Source organism: Microcaecilia unicolor, chromosome 2, assembly GCF_901765095.1.
Source record: "Microcaecilia unicolor chromosome 2, aMicUni1.1, whole genome shotgun sequence".
NCBI classification, from domain to species: domain Eukaryota; kingdom Metazoa; phylum Chordata; class Amphibia; order Gymnophiona; family Siphonopidae; genus Microcaecilia; species Microcaecilia unicolor.
In genome coordinates this window covers 607,082,197-607,091,347 of record NC_044032.1, presented here as the reverse complement: position 1 = coordinate 607,091,347, position 9,151 = coordinate 607,082,197, and the positions used below count along the sequence as shown (strand labels likewise).

General features: G+C 39.6%; 1 long non-coding RNA gene across 2 annotated transcripts in view; it reads left to right on the top strand.

Moving 5' to 3' along the window:
- The first annotated feature begins 201 nt into the window (after positions 1-201).
- The window catches only part of LOC115462682, a 74,554-nt gene continuing 65,604 nt past the window's right edge, over positions 202-9,151 (top strand). For both annotated transcript variants that reach the window (XR_003940918.1, XR_003940919.1), the window contains exon 1: positions 202-276. This is a non-coding gene — a long non-coding RNA (uncharacterized LOC115462682). The remainder of the gene's footprint in view (positions 277-9,151) is intronic.

Here is a 9,151-nt window from a genome sequence, read left to right as displayed (position 1 = left end):
TCTTCTTCTCACGTGCACTGCCTGTTCGACGACCGCACGAGCCGCTGTACCTACGACTTTGCGTCGTCGGCCAGCTGCCGGAGTCTTTGATCTTTAGCGTAGAAGAGACGTATTACGTGCGATTGCGGCTGCACGTTTGGTTCGTCCGGCGCGGCGGCGCAGCGCAGCCAAGGGAGAGATTGCGGCGTAGCCATTTACAATAACAACCGCAGTTGGTAGTGCTTGCCTCGCGCACCTGTCGTCGTCGCTGTCATCGTTGAGGAGGTGGTAGCCGTGGTAAGATTAAAAGTAATGATGAGCATGACAGGCAGTTTTATTGTGAGAGGTGGTGCTGCTTACCTGTCCCGGTTTCTCCTCTCCCATAGTAGCAACTGGCTAGGGATGAAGTAGCTGGAGGAGAGTCAGAGTTGCCTGTGCTAGTTATGAGCAGAGCTCTAGTGAGAGAAGGATGCCAAGGTGTCTGTAGAATTAGGGTGACCGTTGACTGGCAGCTCCAATCCTTCACTTTTCTCTCTGACCGGGTTTCTTCTGCTCAGCAACACAGCCGAGAGGAAAAGGGCCCCTGCGCGGTTAGGGTGCGCGCGCGGGACCTCTGTGTCTCGCGCTGCTCTGATGGAATGTGATGCGCTTTTTCATGGCGAGGAAGAGGCTTCTGTGCACGACAACAAATATTCCCACGCTTGTTAACAGTGGGAAGAATAGACATGTAACTAAATGCACTTGCGTGATTTTCTTCTGTATTGCTTATGGGGCCGGTGTACTATAAGTTCATTAATTGAAAGTTCTTAGGAGACTAAGGAAGTAATGGCAGTGAAGATTTTTATATCAGTGATTCAATGTTTGCATCTCTTCTTGACTATTGTGATTCATTGTACTTGTTTTTTTTTTTTTTACCAGCTTGTGTTATACAATCTTTGCAGGTAGCTCAGAATGCTACAGCCTGATTATTTATGTGGATTTACCAGATTGATGATGATATACTGAGTCTATATGATTACATTGCCTGCCTGTCAAATATTTATTTATACTTTGTACAACGCAAAATATTGAGATGTATTTACACGGCTGTCAGTAATGACGTTCAAGAGACTTTACGTATTCTTTGTCCATTACACATGCTGTGATCCTTTAATTATTGTCGGGCATTCCATCTTTTTGCCGTGTTAGGCTGGAAGAATATAGATTGAGCATTTTTTAAGTGGTAGTATGAAGCTTGTGGAACTCACTTGTATGGAACTGCAGAGTACTGGTAACTTTTTTTTTTTTTTGTTCCAAAAGAAGTTACAACATAGTATATAGAAACATGACTGCAGATAAGGGCCAAATGGCCCATCCAGTCTGCCCATCCTCAGTGACCACTAACTCCTCCTTTTCCTAAGAGATCCCTGGTGCCTGTCCCACGCTTTTTTAAATTCTGAAACAGCCCTTCCTCTGTGACCTCCACCGGGAGGCCATTCCATGCATCCACCAGCCTTTCTGTGAAAGAGTATTTTATTAGATTCCTCTTAAGCCTGTTTCCTCTTAACTTTATCCTATGCTTTCTGATTCCAGAGTTTTCCTTCATTTGAAAAAGGTTCACCTCCTATACGTTAATGAAACTGAGGAACTTAAATGTCTCTATCAAATCCCCCTCTCTCCCGCCTCTCTTTCAGTGTATACATGTTGAGGTTCATAAGCTTGGCCCTATATGTTTTATGGTGGAGATCGCTGACCAGTTTTGTAGCCACCCTCTAGACTGACTCCATCCTGTTTATATCTTTTTGTAGGTGCGGTCTCCAGAATTGTACATATTACTCTAAATGGGGCCTCACCAGAGACTTATACAAGGGCACTATCACCTCTTTTTTTTTTCCTGCTGGTCATCACTCTCCTTATGCATTAGAGCATTCTTCTGGCTTTGACTGTCACCTTGTCTACCTGTTTGGCCACCTTAAGATCATCAGACACAGTCACCCCCAAATCTCACTCTTCTTTCATACACAGAAGCACTTCTTCCCCTATATTGTACCGTTCCCTTGGATTTTGTAACCCAAGTGCATGACCTTGAATTTCTTAGCATTAAATCTTAGTTGCCAGTTTTTGGACCATTCTTCAGGCTTCGTTAGATCCTTCCTCATGCAATTCACACCCTATTACAGAGTTTGGTGACATCCGCATAGAGATAAACCTTTACCAGACAGTCCTTCTGCAATATCACTCACAAAGATGTTAAAAAGAGCCAGCCCAAGAACTGATCCCAGTGGTACACCCCTGATAACATGTTTAGGGGGGCTTTTTAAAGATAATATTAACAGATGGCATTATGTATGAAGAGTGTAGTTTGAATACCAAGGACCCTGTTTACTAAGCCATGTTACTGGCACGTTAGCGTTTTTAACGCGTGTTAACCATGTACGTGCGTTAACAGTGTACGTGCATACAATATCCTTATAGGCGCCTACACAGCGTGCGCGCTAATTGTAGACGCGTTAACACTAACGCACGTTAGTAAACAGGGCCCTAACTTTATTCTGTGGATTTTATATTGTCTGAATATTGTATTATGTATGTTTTTACTGTAAACCCCCACTAGTACATTGGATAGAGTGGGATATAAATGTTTAAAAAAAATAAAAATTAATGGTAGCACAATCAATCAGTTTATGGAGAGATGAGCATTTGAGGACCTGTGACTGAGTGAACTCTTGTCCTTGAAAGCTCATGCCTCCATAAGCTGGTTAGTCTATAACAGGGGTGAGTAACCTACTACTATTACTTATCACTTCTATAGCGCTACAAGGCATTTGCAGCGCTGTACACCAAACATGAAAAGACAGCCCCTGCTCAAAGAGCTTACAATCTAAATAGGACAAGCAAACAGAACAACTAAGAGGTAAGGGAATAAAAGGGTACAGAGCAAGTGAGTAGTGGTTAGGAGTCAAAAGCAGCGGTAAAGAGGTGGGCTTTTAGCCTGGATTTGAAAACGGCCAAAGATGGGGATAGACGTACAGGCTCGGGAAGTCTATTCCAGGCGTGAGGTGCAGCGTGATAAAAGGAACGGAGTCTGGAATTAGCAGTAGATGAGAAGGGAACACACGAGAGATTTATCCACAGAACGGAGTACCCAAGGGGCAGTCTATTGAATTTTATGTGGCCTGCAAGACCATGGGAAATATATATGGAAAACATCATTAACCAGAATTTTGATGATTTTAAGTACATTTTTTTGCAAATATTTTCAGAATAGCCACTTTTAACAGTTTGCTTCCATTGTTTTTGGTTGTCTTCAGCCGGTTTTGTTTATATATGGTGCTGTGTACATCTAATAGCACTATAGAAATGATAGATAGTAATAGTTCTACCTGGAGGAAGTCCACATAACTAAGAATCAGCACTGGTTCTCTATATAATTAGTCATGGTTACGTTGTGCAGTTGAACCAAGGAGATTAGATTGAGACAGGAGATGGCATCAGCCTATCTAGCCCATTATGTGGGCTGAAGCCACAGTTTTAGTTCACTCAAAACAATAGCAAACACTATTGAAAACAATAGCCAAAAGATTATTAGAAATAATGGAATGCCTATGCATGGTCCATCTGTAAAAAGTCATTTTTCCAGTTGGATAGATACTGCCTTAAAAGGTGGAGGATACAAGATTTTTTTTTTTTTTGCTTATTTGAAAGCTTCCTCTATCTATTTATCTATCTGTCAGTAAAATAGCTTAAAACTTGTTGTAGCTGGTGGAAACAGCAGTAATAAAGTCTGTATTTTGTGCTCATTTTTCTGCACTGTTCTATACAATACAGTAATGCATGGCCAAATTTAAGTGAGGCTATTAGGTTCATCTTAACTGTTGTAATCTACCTTGAGAAGCCTGGTGTTATAAAGATGGAATACATTGAGGCATATTTTCAAAGCACTTAGCCTTCCAAAGTTCCATAGAAACCTATGGAACTTTGGGCTAAGTGCTTTGAAAATATGCCTCATTGTAATTAAATGGAAGAAAAATTAAACACTCCTTTCATTGGGGAACATTGAATTACATCTTTACCTCATCTGTTTTGTAGAAGTTTACATTTTAGATACACAAATGGATTTTTCTGTTTTGAGCATGTTTCAGAGACAAGTGGGTTTTGGGCTCATTTTCAAAATAGAAAAAATGTCTAAAAAGTGGCATAAAGCAGCATTTGGATGTTTTTCTCACAAAAACGTCCAAATCAGTATTTTCAAAACCAATTTTTAGACGTCGTTCTTTGAAGTCTGTCAGAAGTGCATCCAAATTTCAAGGGGGCATGTCAGGGTCGTGTTCAGGGCGGGACTTGGGTGTTCCTGAGACTTAGCCATTCAGCCATAATGGAAGAAAACAAAAACATCTAGGACTAAAACTAAGACATTTTGAGCTACACTGGTTTTTATAATGATTAAGTCACAAAAAGGTGCTCTAAATAACCAGATGACCACTGGAGGGAATCAGGGATGACCTCCCCTTATTCCCCCAGTGGTCACTGACCTCCCTTCCACCCCCCCAAAAATGTGATGAAAAACATTACTTGCCATCCTCTGTGCCAGCCTCAGATGTTATACTCAGGTCCATTAGAACAGCTTGCAGGTTCCTGGAGTAGTCTAGTGGTGGGTGCAGTGCACTGCAGACAGGTGGACCCGGGCTTCTACCTCCCCCTGCCTGTTATACTTGTGGAGGAAACTGCGAGCCCTCCAAAACTCACCAGAAACTCACTGTACCCACATATAGGTGCCCCCTTCACCCGTAAGGGCTATGGTAGTATTGTACAGTTGGGGGTAGTGGGTTTTGGGGGGGTTCAGCAGACAAGGTAAGGGATCAGTGGTCAGATGTGTACCTGGGAGCATTTTATGAAGTCCACTGCAATGCCCCCAAGGGGTGCCGTATTGCTTTCCTGAGATGTGAGGGGGACCAGTGTACTAAAAGTGCTGGCTCTTCCTACATCCCAATGGCTTGATTTTGTGCGTTTTGCACTTGGACTTTTTTTTTCTCCCAACAATGGACCAAAAAATAAAACATCCAAATCACAAAGTCTGTCCTTTGTTTTCAAAAATAGATACTTTACTTTTTTGAAAATGACCTTCTTTGCTATTCAGATTTTGGACATTTTTTTGCAAAATGTTCAAAGTTGGACTTAGATGTAATATCGAAAATGCCCCTCTTTGTAAGTCAAAATAAAAATAAATATTTTGTTTCATGCAGGTATCTCATTTGTTTAACATAACTAAATGGGCTATAAGCCCCTAATGCAGGCCATTGGTTTTCTTATATTTTGTTCTTGTAATGACTTATACTGCGCCAAAACTGAAAACTCTTATCTCTTTTATCTGGTTGATAATTAAAGGAGCTGCTTGTGAACACTATCCACCCTAAAATGTTGTTTTGTGGCTGTATATGGGGAATTGTGATAAGTGAATGTTTGTATCCCTAGTCACGCTTTCAAAGGTTATATAATCCTTTTAATAAAGCCAGTTAATCGTTTTAACTTCTTAGTGGAACATAACCACAAGGGCATGGTATGGTCACATTTTTAATATGGTAATAGTAGAACCCAGCTAAGGAACAGGTTATTTTGAGTTAGTCTTCACTGGACCAAACTTGCTTTCTTTGTGCCATAACCATCCATCTGGATAGGCAGTGCATTTAAAGTTGGAGGATAAAGGATTTTGTTTTTTGACTTTTATATCCCCCATTATTCCAAGCAAACTTGGGTTCAATGTGGCTTACATTTGAAAGCACAATGAGACAGAATAATAGAATTCTGTCATTTTAAAGGAGCAAGTAGATGGATATGTCTGAAACATTTAACAAAGTTGTGATTAGAATATATACCGAACTGGGCGTTTAAAAGTCTGTCATTTTAATGATACCTCATGTTCAGAAATCATAGCCGTAAGTATAGATAGTTATTCAAATATTATCACATGCACGCCGGCATCCATACACACATTATAAAAATAAACAACTTCTACAGAATACATCCAAAACTTAGGGCCCTGTTTACCAAGCTGTGCTGTAGGCACGCTAGCAATAATGCTAGAGACACCCATATATTTCTATGGGTGTCTCTAGCATTAGTGCACGCTAATTTTTAGCACACAGTAAAAATGCTAGCACACCTTAGTAAACAGGACCCTTAATTTTTATTTCCTCATTTCCATCGTCCAAAATTCTAGACAGCTGATGTACATATCAGTAGGACCCAAAGCAGACCAAAACAAGTAAAGTCATTAGTAACACACTTTATTCCTAATTGTTCAACCACCCTTAAGATTTGCCTTTGGATTTAAAAAACAATACCATGTGCATATAAGGTCTGAATAAATGACTTAAAACAATCAAAGTTTAAAGCAAATACCTATAATATGTAATACTTGCTAGCAATAATGAAACACTGATTCACATAGCAGCAGCAAACAGATTTATTTTCCACTGAACATAATTAACTTTGTATGAACTTGGTGTCTAATAGTGTGCTGAACTAGCACATTTAGGCTGACTCTGGACAGAAATTCTGCATGAATTAAGCTCTTCCTTTATTATTCAGTACCTCTCTGTGAAATAATAGCAGTAAAAAAAGCAAGTGCATGTTTATAATATACCACTATATTCCACAAAGCAAAATGAGCAAGTTCCCACATACCATCTTTTTCTTTTGATGTACGCACAGGAAAAAAAGTTGTTAATGCTCTCCGGTTTCAATCTAATGTTTTAAAAACAAACTTTGTATTTATAAATAGTAACTCTGATTCTTGAGCACCCGATTCTCATAACATGTCTGTTTTTGTGGCCCTGCACAAATACAGGGAGTCCCTATAACCAGCCCTTCCAAATGACATAATGATTATAATTTAGAATTAACTACTACTTTGATGAGTCTGATACTTCCTCTGTGTACATCTGTATGCTGCACAAGCCAGCATGTTTTAAAATATAAGTGAGATCAAATAAAAATACTACCAACAATAAAGAACAATGTGGATGCAGCAGCTCATAGGTTTGTTTGCTTTGTTTTTGGTGTATGGGGATGACAGCTGCCCAGGGAAGATGGAAGGGGAGTTAAACCTTATTGGCTTCTGCTTTTTGATGTCATGCCGTCTCCTGTCTCCATCTAACCTCTTTGAGTTGAACAAATCAATTTCTGAGAACTTTGTGGTATCCCTTGTGCTTCAGTGACAGAAAGGGCAATGATAGCTGAAACCTTATAGCAGGTTCTCCATTTGGGGGCCATTGAGCTGGTGCCCATGGAGGAACAAGGCCAAAGATGGTATTCCATTTACTTTGTGGTTCCCAAGAGAGGAAGTTCGTTCTATCTTATCTTGGATCTCGAGAGAGTCAATCTCTCCATGTTTCACACTTTTGCATGGAGACATTTGTACTCTGTGGTTATGGCAGTCAAGCCAGGAGAGTTTCTTGTATTCCTGAACTTGTCTGAGTGGTAAAAGCAGAAGCACAAGAACAGCAGAGGAGAACCAAGGACCAGTGCTGAGCCAAAACAGTCTATTGACAACCTTTAATTAATTATAGATATTATAGGGAAACTGGTTTCTTTTCTCAAATCAGCATATAAATATAGAAACACAGTTTAAACACAGGTAATCATTAACTGATTATTCGTAAAGGAGGAAAACGCCTCAAGAAGCACCTCTACCATATATTGACAGGCAAAGGGCTAGGGCTTCTTCATCATAGGCAAAAAACCTCCTTCTTTGTTTTTCTTATCTTCTTAGCAACTGAAAAATCACTACCTTAACACACTAGAAAATTACTTAACTTAGACAGGCATGCTAGCCTTCTTCAGCTAAGACCGTGGTCGACAGGCCCCGTTTCGCTTCTGCTGCTTCAGAACCACAGGTCTTTAATGCTGTCGAAAAAAGAAAGGAGTGCTTAGAAGACTGTTCATGCTGGAGTTCTATATAAACAATACACTTTCGCTTATAATACGTTCACTCTGCTGACAGTTGCATGAAGGGCAGCCACATACCAAACATGGCGGCCATAAATAGTGCTCATGACGTCACATGCTGTCACTCTCAGCCAACCTTTAATTAATGACAGCAACTCGACACGGGCTGTGTTTTGGTTAGAGTGTCTGCATCAGGAGTCCACAGTACAAAAGTCAATAAGAACAAAAATACAAATTAAAATCAAAGGTATAACATCATAAAAATATATAAAATGATGATGATACACGTGTGTGAGCATAAATGTGAATATAGATATCAAATAGGAGTGTATGTACATGTGAACAATATATAAACACTGTGCTGGAGTGTGGCATGGAACAGGAGATGTGGTCAAGTTGTAAACAAATGCATGAACACAATATGAATATCAAAAGAGAGAAAAAAAAGAGTAATACATAGCGAGATGTGCATGTATAACATGCACAGGGTTGTCTAAGGCACACAAAGTATGGCAGAAAACCTCTATAATGACAGAACAATAGGATGAAAACTGTATCCAAAACATAATGTGAGTGCACGTGCACCAAGGTGCTAACAACAGATATGATATAGGGAGGAGAGATGAAAATCGCATACTGATACACAAGAGGTGTTAATATTGGATCATAAGATGGGAAAACCACAATTTGAGGAAATACTAAAGACATCTGACTACCTTATTGTAAATTCAGTGTGATATACAAACAAAGTAAATTAGTATTTCTTGTGACTGCACTATGGTGAGAATCTCAGATAATATCAAGGACATAAGGAAGAGTAAAATACATAGAAACGTATATTTGCATATAGTGTAGGACATTGAAAATGGCACATATCTGTTTGTGAACTTAAAAAAATAACTCCCAAAGAAGAGAGAAAGTAGGGCAAACCGGTGTTTAAAAAATACATACGAGAGCTATCCCATGCACATCTCGGTCCTCATTGCTTGTCCTCATTGACATCAGTGGGAATAAATGTAACAATTCATTCCATATCTGAAAATGAACAAAACCAAAAATATTTTCCAATGCACATCCCTACCATTCAAATAGTACTGGGAAAAGGGGATATTGCATGAAACTAGTAGATATTTAAAACATTGTTCAAAGTGTTCTTAAGTCTATACAAAGTTCAGTTCAGTTCTGCAAGAGGATGTGAAGGCCATTATCACTTAATAACCAGGTGGACTTGGAGATCACCATCTCT